This window comes from Pecten maximus, chromosome 11, assembly GCF_902652985.1.
Source record: "Pecten maximus chromosome 11, xPecMax1.1, whole genome shotgun sequence".
NCBI classification, from domain to species: Eukaryota; Metazoa; Mollusca; class Bivalvia; order Pectinida; family Pectinidae; genus Pecten; species Pecten maximus.
The window spans coordinates 14,814,763-14,836,772 of record NC_047025.1 but is presented as its reverse complement, the minus strand read 5'-3'; the positions used below and the strand labels follow the sequence as shown (position 1 = coordinate 14,836,772).

Sequence of the window (22,010 nt, the reverse complement as noted above, 5' to 3'; positions counted from 1 at the left end):
CAAACGAAATCTTAGTCATCGGTACGTTTGCGTTCCCCCTAGTATTACTACACTGAACCAGTTAATGTGACGCTTGATTTTGTATGATAAAAGCATAACCATTTCCCGCAAGCGACTGTGTTGTAGACATTGTCAAGCTGAATTTGCGTATGTTTATCTGAAATCCGGCTAATATCTTTTCATAAAACCCGATGTAGGGCACTTAAATTCCGACGAAACTCGATTACGGATTTCTTACTCGATTAATTGATCAAACGTCTCAAACAAGTGATACCCTACGAACTCGATTAATCGGAACACCACTATAATAATACATACAGAGAATTCAAAAGAAATCCTGCTGTCAGTTCACAGTCATACATGCAGATGGGTCTTAGAAAAGATTCTATCAAATCTATCTATCTAATATATATCAAGCATAAATGTACATATAAACTCAGTATGGACAAAAGGCTTACATCGTAGACATAAAATATAGAACTGCCAAAAACATGCAAGAAGAAATAAATCATTTTGGAATAAAGCAGATCTTGATTGCCACATGTGCTAGCCACAAGTAATACCTCCTTCCTTAATTAAAAATGGATTCCAATACATATAATATTTCATTTTTTGATAAAACCACATATAAATACTTCCTATTTTGATAGAAAAATCAGCTTCATAATGTAACAAGTGTTAATTTTAATGGGGCCTGTCATAGTCCCCCACATTACTGTCACAGGAATGAATCCACATTATTGTCCCTTAAGTCATAATACATTTAAACATTTCCGATCGAAATTGAACACCTACATTTCCACCAATTAGAGGCTAGCAAATAGTGTCAGTTTTTTAAAATCCAAAAAATGGAAGTCAAAACCCATATGTACCAATTTTCGGCAAAATCTAAATTTTGACCAATCAGAGGTATCCATTTGACTACTGTGGCATGTTATATAATTAGCTAACAAACTTTTTCAATACTGTTTGCATAAAAATACACACTAAATTTCATTTGAAAAATAGGACAATTCAATCAGTACTTGGAATGTTAAAATATTTCTACTGGACACCCTTAGGGAGTTATCTCCCTTGAAATGTTTCCCAACATTCTGGGCCCAATATTGTTCAAAAGGTGATTAGCTTATTCACTTGATTAGTTCATTTAATTAGTGAAAATCTAATTTCTCCTTTATTTCAAAACTGATGTGAGTATTTTCCTTACAATAAACAGTGGTAGAGACAGAAAGTTGCTGTAGAATTAAACCAGATATGATTTGTCAGCTAGGATTTCAATATTGTTGTTAAACTCCAGCAATAAGACTAATCATATTTTGTACATTAACTGGGCCCAACTCCTTATGAACATTAAAATGTTTCATTAATTCTTAAACAAAATCTGTATTATCATCAAAATTGCAGGTTTTGTTTTACATTTGGAGCTCTTTCAGAAATTAGACTAATGTCTTTAAATTAATCTAAAATATAGAACAGCTATAAATGAATAACATATATAAGTCAAGAGCAACATGGGAACTGAAGTATGACGAGACAGATGAACAGTAATACAAGTAATAAAACCTCTCCTCAAGAGTGGCTGGGCAATGATAAATGTGTTCCTTTAGTAGCCTGGGTAAGCCCTATATAAAACCTTAACTCGCCATAATCTATTGTCCAGCTGTTGTTTTGACCAGCTAGTTTTCATCATAAAAACATTTTGACAGACACAGAACAGAAATTATAATTTATTTCCTTCTAAGAGCATTTAAAATGGATCATACTTACCACTGATATCCATATATAAACTAGTTATTACGGACTTTAAATTAAACCTGTCTTCTGTGAACCAGCTGTTATATCTCATATACATGCAGGGCTTCAACTTTTGTCTGACAACTTTTGAATATCTACTGAAGAATTAGGAAAGTTTGAACTGTTTCTATAATTTGACATGAAAATCTACTTAAGACGATTTCCAAAATATTCTTAAATATCACAGCATATTCAAAACAATGAAATTTTGTCGTTTTTAAATCTATATAATTATCTTTTCACTGCAATATAAATTCACATTCTGTTAAATAATAATTTTTTGTGAATATGTACACACAAAGCAATCTTATTTGCCAACCCTCCCTCCCTGTTTTGCATACTGTTTTTTTTCGCTACTATAGAAAATAATTTTGCAACATTTATGATTTTTAAATTTAACCAAATTTTATATATTACAAAATAGTCATACATATATATGTAGGATCTAGTACAATATTCATTTGAAACATACACCCGGGAATCACAGCTCTCAAGGTGCATGAATCAGAGCTGACCAAATGGTGTACGCTTATATTACATTCAGAACAATTAATGTAACAGCATTTGTTTGTATAGTCTTTTAGATTCATTGGCCGGCTTTCTTACCAAGTACATAAGTTTTAACTGTTAAATAAAGCAGTTTGTGAAATTAGGAGATACTTGTTAATACAAATATTCAAATTTGAAAGTAAAGTTTTTGAACATATATTTAAGTATTTCAATTATTTATTTTATATTATTTTCATGACACCAGTAAAATATATTGTCGCCACTCCCTGTCTCTAATGTAGATATGAGAACCAGTGTTATAGCTAGTGGTGGCTAGTTTTAATTAAATATGGCTGCATATATATATTTCACCTTACAAGTTTTTAAAACCTGATTATAATATTCTTTTATTCAAAATTTCAATATAAATGTAGAAACTTACAACTGATTCAACAAAGCTGTCATCTATCCAGATTAATTTTTAACCACAAATATATAAAGTAATCATTATCTTAAGTGAAAACATGGCCCAAATATTTACACAAATATCGGTAACCCTTAACAAACCTCAATCTTCTTACCAATGGGATTTAAGACACCAAGACAGACACTAAAGAATTGTTCAGAAAAAATGGAAATGTAGACATTGAAATATGTTGTGAGTTGGCAATTAATAATGAATTTCTTACAAAGATGGAGTTCATTCCCTGCTAACTAAAAAAATATCTATTTGATGAAAATTAAATTCAAGTAGGATAATCAAATTGGTTAAGTGATGGTGTATTTTCTAATAAACTCAGATATAAAAAGTTTTCCTGAAGAAAAGAAGTCCGGAGTGACAGATTGGCAGACTAACAGACAGATCCTAGCAGACAGAGGGATAACAGGTGTTTTTTCACTGGTTATACCTGGAATCATATACGTCTTTTTGCCTCATTATGGGAAGGAAATGTGCAACTGTAAATTTCAAGTTTTGGGGCATTTGGATATATATATAAAATAGTTTTCAATTTGGAATGGGCTGTAGCCCATTATCGGCCCAAAAAAGCACTGAGAAAAAATGAAACCCCCAATCACAACTATATGCCACCATGTTTTCATACGGGGCCTATAATGATCCACAGAAAGCTAACTTTAATCTAACAAACAGAAAATTAGCCATAAACATTATCGACAGGGGAAATGATGACATTAACAGGAGCGTTACCTAATCACAGACGTTCCCCTGCACTTTGCTGTTAGTGTTATTGGTTTACCTGACTCGGGTCTGCGTTTCATACATAATTATCATCCTTGTTACGAGTTATAAATGCCAGTTTGTTATGTTGAAAGTGACTGTTCAGGACATGGAGACTTGATAATGCTGTTATTTTCACATTTCAGTTTAGAAATCTCGTGCACATGCACAGGCAACAATTTTTGACTGCATGATTCAGCTGGAAAATTTAGCTTTACAGAATGAATTTGAATTGCTACAATATTCATCTAAGCCCAAAACAGAGTGTTATACAATTATTTTCAAGCACACTCATTATAATATGCAGAAGCTTATTATAAAGTAAATGTGATTAATGAAAATGATAACTATAACATTCATTTAATCTAGAAGAATCTGATATAAGTGAACTACAAGCTTATCTGATACTTTTATTGACTAATTTCTTTTAAACCTAGAGAATCACTTAATACAGTAGGAAAAGGGAGGGGAAACAATAAATGCAACATACCACCTTAACCCAAATTTATTTTTGTAGGAAAGTAAAGGGATTACGTAATAAACCAAGAGAAATTCTTGCAATCCTGTTAGTGAGATCAGCAGACAAGATTTTTTTAGATTTCACCGTTTTCATTTACTCATATAGTCCAGCAACATCATCAGTTATGAAAGCAGAAGTTAACAAAAAATATAATGTCTTTGAAATATGAATAACATATATACCCACACCATTATTGAGTGCAAACACAAGCCAGAAACCAAGACACCTCTACAAGGTCTGCTGAATTAAAGAGTTATCTGTACTTACTTTTTGTTAGCTAAAGATTGCCGACACAGTATTGCTGACGACGGTTGATCAGACTGCGGGCGAAAATTAATAGGATCATTCCGATTTCCATTTATAGATTAAGGTATCTTTAAGGCATCTGCGGCTGTTCCAATGGAAAAGTGATATCGGAAGTGACCAGATGGCTACACATAAAGAAGGGTTAACTCCCAAGCACATTGTCAATGACATATTATTCATAGACTTTTTTCCTGAACAGTATATAATGTATACATAAAGCCTGAAACCACTAAAAGGTGGTCTGTATAAAAATCCGTAGACTTAATGAAGGTGGGTCAGCACAGCCTACATAGGGTTTCACTTATTCTATGGGTTTATGATGGCTTTCTCCAACAGCCGATGTGCGATCATAGACACAGACGGAGATGCATGCTTAAAATCAATATCTAAAATACGAAGATGGTAAATCGTGTACATACATATAGACACATTGCTTGTTTGATGTTTAATTGATAACATCCTGTGGTGCATTCCCCAAAGACAGTCTATATGCATGAAGGGCACCTTAACGGGTCCAAGATTGGTTGTTCAGCATACAAACCTTTGTACTTTAACTTGGCAATTAAGCATTGGCTCTTATAAGGTTGCTTTTTTATCAAATGAACTTCTGCATTGCATGGCTCTTAAGATTGTTTTTTTATCAAATGAACTTCTGCATTGCATGACTCTTAAGGTTGTTTTTTATCAAATGAACTTCTGCATTGCATGGTTCTTAAGGTTGCTTTTTTATCAAATGAACTTCTGCATTGCATGGCTCTTAAGGTTGTTTTTATATCAAATGAACTTCTGTTCTTTTCACTTTCATGGGTCTAATTTAAAGGTTCATTGTTCAACGAAAAGATCCTGAACACGATGATTTTGTGGGTCAACTGTTCATTTTTCAACTATAACACTAACAGTCCTTCTGTTCGTGTAGGGGTCTAAATGTTGGTTGTTGCTGAAACTAAATACCTTGTATATTTAACACTTTTATGTAAGTATAAATTAAGGATAAAACTGTTCTAATCAGCAGACCATCTGTACTTTACAACACTTTCACAGGTCTATTTAGATTCATTGTTTAACAAATAGACATTATAGCTATAATATCATCTGAGTGTATTTGTGAATCTGTGTACATGTACATGGATGACCCAGTTCTAACATCCAATAATATATGAGGTTGAAATAATTGGGTAAAACATCATCAGTCCCCAAGACTTCCCGCAGTATATATAAAACATCATCAGTCCCCAAGACTTCCCGCAGTATATATAAAACATCATTAGTCCCCAAGACTTCCCGCAGTATATATAAAACATCATTAGTCCCCAAGACTTCCCGCAGTATATATAAAACATCATCAGTCCCCAAGACTTCCCGCAGTATATATAAAACATCATTAGTCCCCAAGACTTCCCGCACTATATATAAAACATCATCAGTCCCCAAGACTTCCCGCACTATATATAAAACATCATCAGTCCCCAAGACTTCCCGCACTATATATAAAACATCATCAGTCCCCAAGACTTCCCGCACTATATATAAAACATCATCAGTCCCCAAGACTTCCCGCACTATATATAAAACATCATCAGTCCCCAAGACTTCCCGCAGTATATATTAAACATCATTATAGTCCCAAGACTTTCCGCACTATATATAAAACATCATCAGTCCCCAAGACTTCCCGCAGTATATATTAAACATCATCAGTCCCCAAGACTTCCCGCAGTATATATTAAACATCATCAGTCCCCAAGACTTCCCGCAGTATATATTAAACATCATCAGTCCCCAAGACTTCCCGCACTATATATAAAACATCATCAGTCCCCAAGACTTCCCGCACTATATATAAAACATCATCAGTCCCCAAGACTTCCCGCAGTATATATAAAACATCATCAGTCCCCAAGACTTCCCGCACTATATATAAAACATCATCAGTCCCCAAGACTTCCCGCACTATATATAAAACATCATCAGTCCCCAAGACTTCCCGCACTATATATAAAACATCATCAGTCCCCAAGACTTCCCGCAGTATATATAAAACATCATCAGTCCCCAAGACTTCCCGCACTATATATAAAACATCATCAGTCCCCAAGACTTCCCGCACTATATATAAAACATCATCAGTCCCCAAGACTTCCCGCAGTATATATAAAACATCATCAGTCCCCAAGACTTCCCGCACTATATATAAAACATCATCAGTCCCCAAGACTTCCCGCAGTATATATAAAACATCATCAGTCCCCAAGACTTCCCGCACTATATATAAAACATCATCAGTCCCCAAGACTTCCCGCAGTATATATTAAACATCATCAGTCCCCAAGACTTCCCGCAGTATATATTAAACATCATCAGTCCCCAAGACTTCCCGCAGTATAAAGAGTATGTACGTGTTACACTTGGATGAAAATATTTTGGACAGTTTGTTGGCTGACATAAATTTACACTTTCTTCACCAGTACTTCACCAAAATAGTGAACAATCATTAAGACTCGATCTGTCATTGCACTTTTTGTTTGAAAAAGGAAACTAACATTTTAGAAAGCTTATTAATGCAAATAGTTTTCAATCACTGTAGTGTTTAAGGTAAACATCATGTGTAAATGTGTATGATATTTAAATGACGCAAGTAATGAACTGCTTGAAAATATAGCAATAAGTTGCTGATATCATTTCTCTTTCAATGCGATCAATCACCTTACCTCCATAGCCTGTTTCTCCATCTACCTTATTGTCCCAAAACTATTAAAACTATTCATGATCAGGGGGGAGAAACTATGAGATCGACATCCACTTATTTATATTGTCAATTTCCACCACACGAATATCAACATTTACAGTGTTAATGCTACACCAACCAATACTTTGATCACTGTTCAGCTGAAAAAGCCTCAGTTATATTAATGCCTGCATATATGTATGATTACAAAACTGTTCAAGTGTCAAAGTCTCACTCTGAATGGATGCCCACAAAAGTCCTCTGACCACAGAACCCTAAGCTTTTTTGTATGGCTTTATCTTCATTGAGTACACAGAATGTTTTCTACACAGCTTAAAGATATATTTGACTGAATCCCTTGTGAACCACACATACATGTATATATAACTGCTGCAGCTACATTGCAAATTTTGCAAATTAGAGAATTTGAAAACCCTTGCAAGTAGAACATTTTTGTTGTTTTAATAATACACGACTTTACTGTCTGTTATAAAAACCTCACATAGTATGTGTCAAGTGACCTTACACATACATGAAAATTCAATCTCGTAAACTCTATATTACACCATATATATACATGTTTGTGTTACTGAATTTGTTGATTTTGATAAATCTTTTCTGATTATATTCAAAGAATTGTAAAGATTTTCAGATTTGAAATGATCAATCAAACACATGAAAGATTCATTAGTATAATATATTAAATTGTTTATATGTAAATCATTTCCCATATCAATATTCATTTAAACAATAAACAATTAACATTTCAAAATTTACATAAATAGACAATAATATAAAAGTATACACATACATCTCATCACTGCAGTACTACAGAAATAACAAGTATTCCGCAGAATTATACTCTTTTGTCACAGCGAGAACATAAAACCAATGAAATCACTCAATGTTCAGAAACACAATGTTCAGGGAAACTATTACACCTGCATACTCATTACCGATAATGATGGGGAAATGTACACAGTAAACATCCATTTAACTGATATTTCTGAAATAAGAGAGATCTAATGTGTCAAAACTGCAACAAAAGATTTTAACATTACTACACTGTATTAGGTAAAATGTTGACTTTAACACTGGCTACATGAGGGTACCAGCATCAACCTGATAATTACTGAGTTTATGTGGTCCAAAAACCATGCAGCTTGATCACTGAGCTGCATATATCACCATATATATATACAGATAGGAATCTGTCACATTGAAATATAAAAAAAAACTCATATCTTTAACGTAAAACCAGTTATGGAGAAGAGTTATATATAGGCTATACCTGTTATTTTAACCACTTATTATTCATACTATAAAATATAAAGAAATGAAAGGAATCTGCAGTTATGACACAAACACATAACCTTAAAGTGTTCCATAATAACATATCAAGCATTCCATAATAACATATATAGCTGTCACCAGCACTTATAGCCCCAAGACCACTCATGGCGGCCATAATTGAAGCTGCATCAATATGTTAATACATTTCTTAGTGTCATCCCTACTGACACACAAAGATATACCTTTATCAACAGTATATAAAGTTTATCTCTTACCAGACTGATGTGATAATAGCTATATCTCAGCTAGGTCACAATACATCATCATATATATATACTATTAGCCCATATAGAAATACTAAGCCTGTGGCAATAAGCCAGATACCTGTTAATAAGCCCTGTTGCCTAGTAATAAGCTAAGTGATGTCTGATACCGTCCTGATGCCTGGTAATAGTCATGATGCCTAGAACAGCCCTGATGCCTTAGATAATAAACCATGATGCCTCAGATAATAAGCCATGATGCCTAGTAATAAGCTGTGATTCCTGGTTATATAAGACATATCATCCAACAAAATAAACCCTGATGTCTTGGAATAAGCCCTGATACTTGACAATAAATCCTGATACTTGACAATAAACCCTGACGTCAGTTAATAAGCCCTGATAGTAATGACAATAAGCCCTGATACTTGACAATAAACCCTGATGTCTGTTAATAAGCCCTGATACTTGACAATAAGCCCTGATACTTGACAATAAACCCTGATACTTGACAATAAACCCTGATGTCTGTTAATAAGCCCTGATACTTGACAATAAGCCCTGATGTCTGTTAATAAGCCCTGATACTTGACAATAAACCCTGATGTCTGTTAATAAGCCCTGATACTTGACAATAAGCCCCGATACTTGACAATAAACCCTGATACTTGACAATAAACCCTGACGTCAGTTAATAAGCCCTGATAGTAATGACAATAAGCCCTGATGTCTGTTAATAAGCCCTGATACTTGATAATAAGCCCTGATGTCTGTTAATTATATATATAATAAGCCCTGATACTTGACAATAAACCCTGATGTCTGTTAATAAGCCCTGATACTTGACAATAAACCCTGATGTCTGTTAATAAGCCCTGATACTTGACAATAAGCCCTGATACTTGACAATAAACCCTGATGTCTGTTAATAAGCCCTGATACTTGACAATAAACCCTGATGTCTGTTAATAAGCCCTGATACTTGACAATAAACCCTGATGTCTGTTAATAAGCCCTGATACTTGACAATGAGCCCTGATACTTGACAATAAACCCTGATGTCTGTTAATAAGCTGATACTTGACAATAAACCCTGATGTCTGTTAATAAGTCCTGATACTTGACAATAAGCCCTGATACTTGACAATAAACCCTGATGTCTGTTAATAAGCTGATATTTGACAATAAACCCTGATGTCTGTTAATAAGCCCTGATACTTGACAATAAACCCTGATGTCTGTTAATAAGCCCTGATACTTGACAATAAACCCTGATGTCTGTTAATAAGCCCTGATACTTGACAATAAACCCTGATGTCTGTTAATAAGCCCTGATACTTGACAATAAACCCTGATGTCTGTTAATAAGTCCTGATACTTGACAATAAGCCCTGATACTTGACAATAAACCCTGATGTCTGTTAATAAGCCCTGATACTTGACAATAAACCCTGATGTCTGTTAATAAGTCCTGATACTTGACAATAAGCCCTGATACTTGACAATAAACCCTGATGTCTGTTAATAAGCCCTGATACTTGACAATAAACCCTGATGTCTGTTAATAAGCCCTGATACTTGACAATAAACCCTGATGTCTGTTAATAAGTCCTGATACTTGACAATAAGCCCTGATACTTGACAATAAACCCTGATGTCTGTTAATAAGCCCTGATACTTGACAATAAGCCCTGATACTTGACAATAAACCCTGATGTCTGTTTATAAGTCCTGATACTTGACAATAAGCCCTGATACTTGACAATAAACCCTGATGTCTGTTAATAAGCCCTGATACTTGACAATAAACCCTGATGTCTGTTAATAAGCCCTGATACTTGACAATAAACCTTGATGTCTGTTAATAAGCCCTGATACTTGACAATAAGCCCTGATACTTGACAATAAACCCTGATGTCTGTTAATAAGCTGATACTTGACAATAAACCCTGATGTCTGTTAATAAGTCCTGATACTTGACAATAAGCCCTGATACTTGACAATAAACGCTGATGTCTGTTAATAAGTCCTGATACTTGACAATAAGCCCTGATACTTGACAATAAACCCTGATGTCTGTTAATAAGCCCTGATACTTGACAATAAACCCTGATGTCTGTTAATAAGCCGATACTTGACAATAAGCCCTGATACTTGACAATAAACCCTGATGTCTGTTAATAAGCCCTGATACTTAATAAGCCCTGATACTTGACAATAAGCCCTGATACTTGACAATAAGCCCTGATATTTGACAATAAGCCCTGATACTTGACAATAAACCCTGACGTCTGTTAATAAGCCCTGATACTTGACAATAAACCCTGATATCTGTTAATAAGCCCTGATATTTGACAATAAGCCCTGATACTTGACAATAAACCCTGATATCTGTTAATAAGCCCTGATACTTGACAATAAACCCTGATGTCTGTTAATAAGTCCTGATACTTGATAATAAGCCCTGATACTTGACAATAAACCCTGATGTCTGTTAATAAGCCGATACTTGACAATAAACCCTGATGTCTGTTAATAAGCCCTGATACTTGACAATAAGCCCTGATATTTGACAATAAGCCCTGATACTTGACAATAAACCCTGACGTCTGTTAATAAGCCCTGATACTTGACAATAAACCCTGATATCTGTTAATAAGCCCTGATATTTGACAATAAGCCCTGATACTTGACAATAAACCCTGATATCTGTTAATAAGCCCTGATACTTGACAATAAACCCTGATATTTGACAATAACCCTGATACTTGACAATAAACCCTGATGGAATGCCTACTATAAGCCCAACATCATATCTTTATTGCAGTCCTACTTCCAGGGAGAAATCAAGAGCCATATACCCGTACATAATTTCTAACTCCAAGTTGCAACTGGGACTGGACATACGGGAGAATAATGAAAAAGCATTGAATACATTTTTACAGAACTGCAATAGACATCGACAGGGTTAATACCAGGTATAGAATTATAAATCCAGATAACTAGGGTATCAATTAATTCACTATTCAGAGTTTCTGATTTCTTCACTTGTTACCAAATTCAACATTGAAATTTTATTATACAAGCTCATGTAACTGAATTAATTGGAATATTAATCCCAATATATACATTCATCATCATGTAGGTACTATATGATAGCTCATTGCTGTGTGTAGGTATATACATATATTATCTTTAGTTTTTATTTTGCATATCGTTTTTAATATCTTTTTTCTAATTTATTTCACTTACCAGGTATTAAGAAGCATACTGTATAAATGTTATTAAAAATTTCATCAGAGAGAAGCGGATTATAATGCATATTATTTTTTAACCGAGTCATAAGATGATGAGAAGATCAAGATCTATATATAGACACTATCGTATTTATCTACCAATGATCCCACGCCAAAATGCCATCATTACATGTAATATGTCCATCCATATATATACATAGCTGTTCAATAGTATCACCAAATAATATAACTGATATCATTGTCCTGTTATAAGCCCATCTTGACATCAGGATCAAAGTTATGTTGTGATTTTGGGCCCCATGGGTCTATTCAAGGATAATTACTGTATGACGAAGATACATATATATACTTAAAACATCTACACCATTAAGCGTGTCATTAAACTTTACAGTTGGGTCAGACACATGATAATTTGGCTGACTAACAACATGTACCAAGGTCTACTCCATAAATAAGAAGATGACAAACAATACATTTGAGACCACGACAATGAAAGATTACGATAAACCTGCTATTTATGGAAACAGGAACTTAAATGTCCTTGCTGTTTAAATACACGTTTTTCACTTTGACAGACAAACTCGTGTTATTTTCTCAAGACAACTATCCCTAAATTACGCTAAAAAGCTGATACATACAGTGCTGGCTTGATTTATATTACAAAATGAGCCAGTAATTATACGATATGCCTCTGTATCTTTCATAGGGATTCTCATGTCCTCCTAGATTTATATACTTTACCTTTAAAAACATTCAAAGTTAATTATATAATTCCTTTCTATATATTAGAATTTCCCTTCATTATTTAGTGATGATTAAATGTCTTAATTTATTAATTTCCGTTGATATGAAAGAAAATATTCATTATCTACATGTACTCACACTGTAAAATAATCTTGCATTAATTTAATGAAAAGCTAAAAATATGACTCCTACCGATTGGGAGAAAATAAGACATTTTTCTTCGAATTGTGTTCAAATTAAGGTTTGTTTTGTATTTTAAGTCTGTAAACAAACTGATAACAACTTTATCCTTTAATCAAATAGCCGAGTCTATCTTAACGATATACACTGTAGGTCTCAGGAAGTCATATCACATGTGTATATTAATTTCTAATTTCGGTAACTTGCAGGTGTAGTGTAACATGTAGTTTTCACTTCATAAACAAAGTTTACCATATATATTTGTCTGCAAATATAAGCCCCTGCCCACAAGTAAGCCCCCCCCCCCCCCTCCCCCCCCCCCCCCCCCCAATCATTCATTTTTGCAGTATCAGCATTTTTTAAATATAGTTATTAGTATAAGCTAAATGTTGTTTACAAATAACTGCATGCCCATACCCCGCCCCCAAACACACTTTAATACTGAAGTGAAATATACACATTAGAGGACGGAGGTTATTTGAGGAAAACACGTTTATAATATAGAATTGTGTTGCCGAATATTTGCACCCTTTGACCTCGTTTGATCCTAATTAAATAATGTCACTTACCAGATAATCTGTTATTGAAGATATATCAAATCCAAACTTCACAATGTTATCGCAAAAATGACATTTAGCAGTGAATCATTATCCCTAGATGACAGTCTCACAGAGATCCTTTTAATATTTCCACATCGGCCAGTTCTGACCTAGCTAAGCCAGCTGACAGTAGATATATAATCAGGCTATCTTATCACATGTATATAGAAAACAACCTTCAGGTAAGACTGGCAAATCTTTCAAGAAGAGTTTGAGAACCAAGGAGATGAACTGAAATTCTGATAATGTTTACCCTATGTTAATGCTAACTAATGGTTGTCTATGTAATGTTGTGGACACTTGATCACCGCGGAATGAGATAGTGTAGTCCCCTGTTATATACCTGTTACCCTGCCTAGCTACTTTGACCCTTACAAACACACTTAGATGAACAAAATAGCCTGCAGGTTAGGTAAAGATGCTACTTCATTTTGCTTCATTTTGCTGTCGCTAGACCTAACCATTTTAATGCATGAACTAAAGTTGAAGCTTGAACACCATGAATTCAACAACTTAAAATTTGTTGTATGATTTGGTAATGGTATGGTCTAAATTTTGAAATATTTCTTGATGTGATGTTTGGCATTCTGAATCAAATGACATATGTATACAAAGTAAACAGTTTTGTATGAATAATTTGAAGTGACTAAGATTGAAGCTGAATTGTTTTGTCAATATTGTTTCACTGACAACATACAGTATACCACGTAATAAAAAAAAAATTATCATGCGACATGTAGGGTTATATATTATATTATATATAAGTTTTTAGAATGTAAGTATTTAGTGATACCATATTCCTCAATCCAGTGTTTAGTAATACATAAGCTAACCCATACATCCAACATCAATTAATGCTGTTCAGTAAAATTTATAACAAATGTCATTTCGCTGACCTCAAATAACCCAACATCTTGATTGAGTCACTGTGTTAGCCGGGTACACCCTACATGTATATTTGACTTATTGCAGGATAAATAAAGGTTTTTTCAGTGTAAATAGAAAATAGTTTACACTAACATTAACCATATGAATCAGCATATAATATTTAGTATTGTACAATTTTTTACCTTTTTTCAGGTAAACGCAATGATTAATTAACATGGATAAATATCCTTGTCTTCATCTTAAAACAGGTCAATATAACTGTTTTATTATGATTTTTTTTATAAACTTTACCATACGTAGTACCAAAAATAGTTATCTTCAAATCATTTTGCATGCTATCCACACTTCTGATTGGTCAAAAATTACAGCACAGGTTACAGGATTGCAATATTCGACTGTGGGGTGTCGATGGGGGTTTTGCACTGTAATATTCGACCTGAAGTATCACTAATTACCGTAAAGACATATGATATTTGAATACAATACTCCTTTTTCTTGTACATTTCGGCGTGAATTTCATTACATGTAGGCATGCACACACACTCATATAATCATCGTTTGGACATAGATTTCATCAATAGAAATTGTGCAAGTTTCTGATGTCCGAATGTAGGAATGCCCCCTTAATATTTTTCACAGGTGCGTAAAACGAGTGACAAATGTCAAAATGTTAACCACACTGGTCAAAAATATCAGAAATAATTATATATTTCACTAGCGAAAAATATCACATTTGTACTATGAATAGTTTTCGATATGTTGCTGGTAAAAATGTAATAAATATATTTAAGCCCTGGCAGGTACACAATGCCAAACTCTAATATCTAGGTACTTCCTTGTGTGCATAAAGCTATAATGATGTATTCAGTATTTATTGATGTAACACATACCAATCGTTACATTGTATAAAGTCATTAGTATTACAATTAAAATGACAATGCGAACAGTTGAGACTTAAGTGACACTGGTACCCAGAAAAGTACTAATTTCCTCGTGGAATGCCTAATAATTAGGCATTCCCGATTATATTAGGCATTCCACGAGGATTTTAGGCATAAAATGAGCAAATTAGAACTTCCACGAGGATTTTAGGCCTAACTGAGGAATTTAGGCATTTCGTGAGGAGATTAGGAATAAACCATGAGGAAATTAGGCATAACATTTTTAAACGTACCGGTGTGATCATGTCACGCACCAACGCCCACGCAGCGTGGGGTAGCCTTAGGCGAGTGCCGATCAGCCAGTTTTTACCTGTGTTCTGGTCTGACATGGTCACTCTGTCAGTAGGCCTATTATACGTGTAGCTTGATGTTAGTGTAAAGTCATCACATTATTATGTCATCACATTTATGTAACAGTGTCTTATTTTATGTTTCAGGTATCAACAGCAGTCGGACAGAAATTCAAGTGTATTATTAAACATTAAAATTCAATCTAAAAAACGAACGTGTTCGATTTTTTTCTAGTTTGTTTGCATGTTTCATCACCCGGCGGTCATTACGTAAAATTAAAGATTATAGCTTAAGTGGCTTCAAAACGACCCTGTATTTAATTGATTTTGTCATTGAAATATATCATAGCACGCGAAAATGATTCACCTTTGAAGCGATCATTTTGGCCATACGATGCTGCGGTCGTAGATTTATGTTGTTTTAATGTTTACCGAAGGCCGCCCTAGAAAAAAAATGAGAATAATCATAGACATCAACTCCTTCCACATTGATTACTCCGTAAATAAGGTGTTGTTTAATCGTTTTGTTTCAATATTGCAGCGTTATGATACCGTATAGATTCCGAAGTAAATTGTTTGTTTACACGCATCAACTTCACGTTCCGAGTCTCAGAGAGCCATGCGGTGATCGATAGATCCCGATAGATGGCGCTTAACAAGGAAAGGTAACTCTAAAGTCATACTTCACGGAACATATGTTTTACTGTACTGTACATACTTCAGGAATTAGAATAAAAACAGAAAATTCAAATACAAATCGTTTGACTTTTTGTTATTGTGTCCGACCGGACATGTCAACGATCGCATCAAGCCTATACAGGTAAGTTATTGTGTATGTGATTGTATTATATTTGCTTTTCAGAAATTGGACGTATGCGGTTCTGCACATGACATTCAGAAATTAGTGTCGTTTTATGACCGACACACTTCGATACATGTCCGGGTTATGTCATTGTGCTTGTGTATATGTTTATCACCGGATCGACAGATGACGCTTAACAAGGAAAGTTAACTCTAATGTCATACTTCATACTTCAGGAATTAGATTTTCTAGAATAAAAACAAAATTCAAATGATTTAACTTGTTGTTATTTTGTCCGACCGGACATGTCAACGATCGCATCAAGCCTATAGAGGTAAGTTTTTGTGTATGCATGAATTATTGTATGCAGCATAAAGTTACATTTGCTTTTCAGAAAGGGAGATAGTTAACTAGTACCAATTCAAAGTCGTAACGTTACCCACAAGCCCGTACCCAAATTTTGGCGAAGACGTACCCGCAAAAACTGGTGAACCCGTACCCTTCTTTTTCAATTAAAATGATAAAGAATTTTAAAGTTTGTTTGATAGTAAAACTGTTTTTATCTATTCCAGCATATATCTCGTTATTTTAGGTACATACAATCTATGTAGAAACATGCACTACAAAAAATGTACAGGGGAGTCCGCACGTTAAAAATGACGACTTCACAACTTTAAAACTAATTCAATATATTATTTATTTCATAGACCCTTTTATGTCGAATACAAATATAGCCTGTCAAATTGTATTGCAGTATTTCAAAGTTAGAGCCTGGAAACAAACTGTGAATCATGACACGAGATCCGTATTAAATAATAAAAAAGGTCGATTAATATTTACTGAAATAAATGGTGATATTTCGTGCCATTTGTACATGCAGGGACATACCATACTCCTACATTTGTGTAACCACGGACAGAGCAATTAAAAATCTTAAGTTCCTAATATCTTACATAAAAATGCCGCTGATTTTATTTTGTATCCGACCTTATTGGGCCGATACCAGTGTAATTAGAACCATCTTCTTAGGATCTAGATAAAATTTACCCTACCGCATTGTCCCGACAGGGCCTTTTCAGGGCCGACCTCTTTTCACGAAATGTGGAAAAAAAATTGAAAATGCACAATCTAATATTTCAAAACGCCAATCGTACGTATTACGTAGTTTCACTCGGGCAACAAACGGTCATTTTTGTACACGTGTTGTTGCAGCAGTACAAGATGGAGAATATTACATTCGGTATTAAACTAACGTTATTTTTTATGTTTCTGGTAGCAACAGGATATTCTTTTTATATTAGAATAGACATAAGCAAACTGATGATGTGGGACAAACCGCACGACACCTAATTTGCTAGTTACGTGACTCCGCCTATTGACAGATTTCGTCACCTGTCACCGTCTTCCAATGAACACAAGTAGGCGGAGACGCGGGTTAGTTGACAGCTAGACAGGCGCCAAAGTTATATAAACTAATCCAATTAGACTACACCGCAGGTGGGCGGAGTCACGGATAGATGATCTGTCATGTCAGATGATCACTTGTCTCAATGATTGTTATATTCAATATTAATGCATTTATTGATCACTTGGAAACTGTATGTATGTATTCATGGTCATGATGAAATAATAAGATTTTGTAAGTATTGTATTTCAGGTTTCAGATTTGAAATTCTGTAATTAACATATCCCACGGACAGTGAAGTGATCACCGAAGGCTGGATTCACAAAATACATCGATATACATTCATCCGATTGCAATGAAATGTCGCACGATGTTAGATATAAGTACAATTTGTATGTTACAGAAAAAGAATACTCTAAACATATTAATTAACGAATTTCTGGGCGTGTAAAAGTCACTGGACACCGATATATGTATTTAATTCTATACAATTTTCATTAAAAGGATGTCATTTTCATTTAAATTAATTTTGTAAGATGGGTACGACTTCGCCAATTTCCCTGGGTACGAGCCCGCCAATTTTAAGTACGATTCCGCCAACGTTGGGTACGATTCCGCCAATTTTGGGTACGAGTTTGTTTGGGTACGGGTTGGAAAGGGTACGAGTTAGCCATAATTCCGTACTCAGTAGGCATTGAGAAATTAGCGGCCCACCTAATGTCCTGTGAGGTTTTTGGCACGCCCTGCAATTCGGTAAGTGATATTTTAAGATTATATTTTCTGTATCATGCAGATGAACATAGAACCTATAACATGCAAAATTTGATTTTGATTGTACAGGCGAAGTTAAATGCAAGGTGAGTGTCCCGCGAGGTGTTCGCACGCCACATGATTTTGAAATGTGCCGATGAATTACAGTATGTACCAGTACCACCTAGTGAGTGTCCTGTGGCGCCGTACCTTGACGTATCGGTTACTGTCACTGATTTGGTCACTGATGATTTAACTGCCAAAATTTAAAAACTACATGTTTGTCCGTTATATAAGAATTATAAATAATATTCACATTTCCCTCCACAAGTTCGTTTATAAGAATTATAAAAGAAATAACTTCAAACGTATTTCTCTCCTATATCCGTTTATAAGAATTATAAAAGAAATAACTTTATCACACTCAACATTAATATCGGGGCTGTATTGAAACCCCATACTTAACTGCTATACCCCGCCACACTTCCTACATATATGTGTCGAACAGACTTAGTCATATAGTAAATCCGATGTCCTTTCAATGGAACAGATATTATTTTGGAATTTTGTGGTATTTTCTGAACTAGATTATTTTTTTTTTATAATTATATTCTATATGCATGCATGTATTGTCACAGTAAAACTTATAGAGTTCGCACCATAGTGGAGCTCATGCTTGAGATAGCCGTTCTGAATTTCTCTTCTGTGTCAATTGAACAATGTGTTTTTATATACATGTATATACAAATAGATAAAATATTGTTTAAATATCCAACTGATTGTTCAATTTATCGTGATCTTTAGCCTGTAATTATATAAATATCATGGAAGCACCCAACTTATACCTGCAATTAATGCGAATTAGACAAAAAAAAATCATTTAAGTGCTGATTAATTTTTTAGTTATATTTGCGAGTAATATATATACATGTAGAAGTTCATAACAAGTGCTACCGAAACCAGAGACATACTTTTCTATTATAACGGGCCGTATATAACATTAACATCTTTCTAATTTTCTATTATAACGGGTCATATATAACATGTAAAATTTGAATAATTTCCCGTTTTAACGGGTTGTTTATAACTTGTAAAACATTTGAATAATGTTCTATTATAACGGGCCGTTTATAACATGTAATGACTTACATAATATCCTTCGGATGGTACATGTATATATAAAAATACATTGTTCAATTGACACAGAAGAGAAATTCAGAATGGCCATCTATGGTTCGAACTTTATAAGTTTTACTGTGACAATACATTCATAATAGAAGTTTGAAATTAATTTCAAACATGATGTGAAAAAAATGTTGAAGAACTTAAATTCTTTCTTGCCAAAACAGCGAGAGTAAATTTTCAACATATCTACTTGACCTCCCTTCTAAGCTAGCTTATTCCTATTGTAAATTTCGAATTTGTAACATTTAATTACCAATCGAATACATAAGATGGAATAACATCTTAAGAGAAAATTGAATCTGTAGTCTTCGTAGCCTGAATGAAATAGGAGACGAATTCCATTACCTATTTAATTGTAGCGATCATCAAATAGCATTAAACAGAAAAAATATGTATTTAGATACTATTATGAAAGACCTTGTGATTAAAATTTAATACACTTTTTAATTTTGTAGTAGACGATGAATTGAAATCACTTGTGAAATCAATTAAAGAAATAAGTATACGACTCAACAATATTTAACATAATCTCTTGCTTAACAAATGTATCGATGTATTATATCATATGTCCTGTACAAATTTTGTATGTATATACAAATGTAATTCTCTAAACTTTATATGTTTATGAGAATAAAATATTGTCATTTCTCAGTTTTGGGTATATGAAGGAGCCAATTAAGGTTAATTTATTCTATAGGCAAATCTTCGAAACACACTTAATTGAAAAATATATATCTGTTTGATTTGAACAAAATATGCATTTCCTTCAAGCTCCGTGTACTTACTAACAAGCAATTATTAGCACATGCCGATTAAACCGCCAAAAATCACGGACACCTGTGGTGCAGTGACAGGTGTGTGACGAGTTTGTGAGCCGTAATTTCACACCTGGTATTTACGTAATTCTCCGAACATGTTTGTATATCATTTTAGTCCTGTTTTAAGAGAAGACATCACTTACGACACATCAATGAAACGTAAAATCACACGGATCCCAATCACTTCACGATATTTATACAATAAAACAAAAACAAAAAACATACACTTTAATTGTTGCGAGTTTAATAAGTTTTAGTTTTAATCGTAATTAGTCACGGTCAACTTAATTGTAGGCCTATACTTTTTCATCATAAAAAAAATAAGTTAAAACTATGGTTTTAATCAGAGACTTATGTACATAGAGAATACATGGTCAGTGTCTTAAAATATCAGCTGTATTTTGGCGAGGGTAAAGAAAGACAAAAGTGGCGCCACTTTTGTCTTTCTGTCCCGAGCCAAAAATACAGCTGATATTTTAAGACACTGACCATGTATTCTATTTATCCTGCAGCAGTCATCAAAATAATCATCAAAAGTCATCATTTTGAAGTGAAACGGTGTCAAAAATGATAGAAATATGTTCGCCTTTTAAACGTAGTTTCACTTTCAAGTAGGTCAGTCGAACTTACGCACGTGCTAAGATTACAGCGAAAATATATATGGTGGGTGTATCCCGACATTGCGGTGGCATTTGCACGATAAACATCTATATATGTCTCTGTTTTAATAAGTAACTATGAAATGTACCTGTACGCAAACTATGAATAATGTTAGAATTTACATAAATCTTTCTCAGACATTTAATCGTCGGCAACCATGAGACCATGACATGTTAAAAACGGGATGAAAATCTGTTTCTGTAGAAGTACATTGTAGGTTCCAGAACCGATTTTTCATTCTGGAGAGATTTAGTCTATTGTACATCATAATTAATATACAATATATTTTTACCTTTTGAATGAATTAAGTGTCCTTCATGACTAAAAGCAGATAATGCGTAAGTTTACTGTACGTGTGTATCGTCTTTACTCGCAAACCAGAGTATCCAGACCCGATTCATTGTTGGTATGTTTATTTGAATACCAATTTCCGAATAAAATCGCAAATTATTTTAGAAAAAAATGATGCCGCGTTCCTTTTTATAGTAATGATTTATAGTAAGAAATGGTAAACACATAACTAATATACATTAATTGGTGATTGACCAAATATTGAATCGTGTATTACATCTGTATGTCCTTTGAATAACACACACTTACCTGCGATAACGTAGCTCTGGACGACGGACGGACAATTTCTGACAGATGGTCGTCGTCAGCCTGCCGGAGAGCAGTGATCATGAATTCACTTACCTGTAAACCTGACATGCCCAGTCGCTCATAATAACAATTTTTTTTTTTTTATTTCAAATTCATTTTATTCTCTTTTCACATATTGACATGATATATAGAGAAAAACATATTTACAATATAATATATACAATTAAAGTAGTGTTCGTAGTTGATACATGACACAGTTTCACA

At 34.0% G+C, this 22,010-nt stretch overlaps 1 protein-coding gene across 2 annotated transcripts in view; it reads right to left on the bottom strand.

The window, feature by feature from the left end:
* LOC117338139 overlaps positions 1 to 22,010 on the bottom strand; it is a 120,262-nt gene that overhangs the window by 65,833 nt on the left and 32,419 nt on the right. Inside the window, exon 1 of one of the 2 annotated variants that reach the window (XM_033899357.1) lies at positions 13,378 to 13,472. The exons of the other annotated variant lie outside the window; for it this stretch is intronic. The gene's annotated coding sequence lies outside the window, so the exon portion shown is untranslated. Of the gene's footprint in view, positions 1 to 13,377; positions 13,473 to 22,010 lie in introns of those variants that run through there. 2 annotated transcript variants of the gene reach the window in all.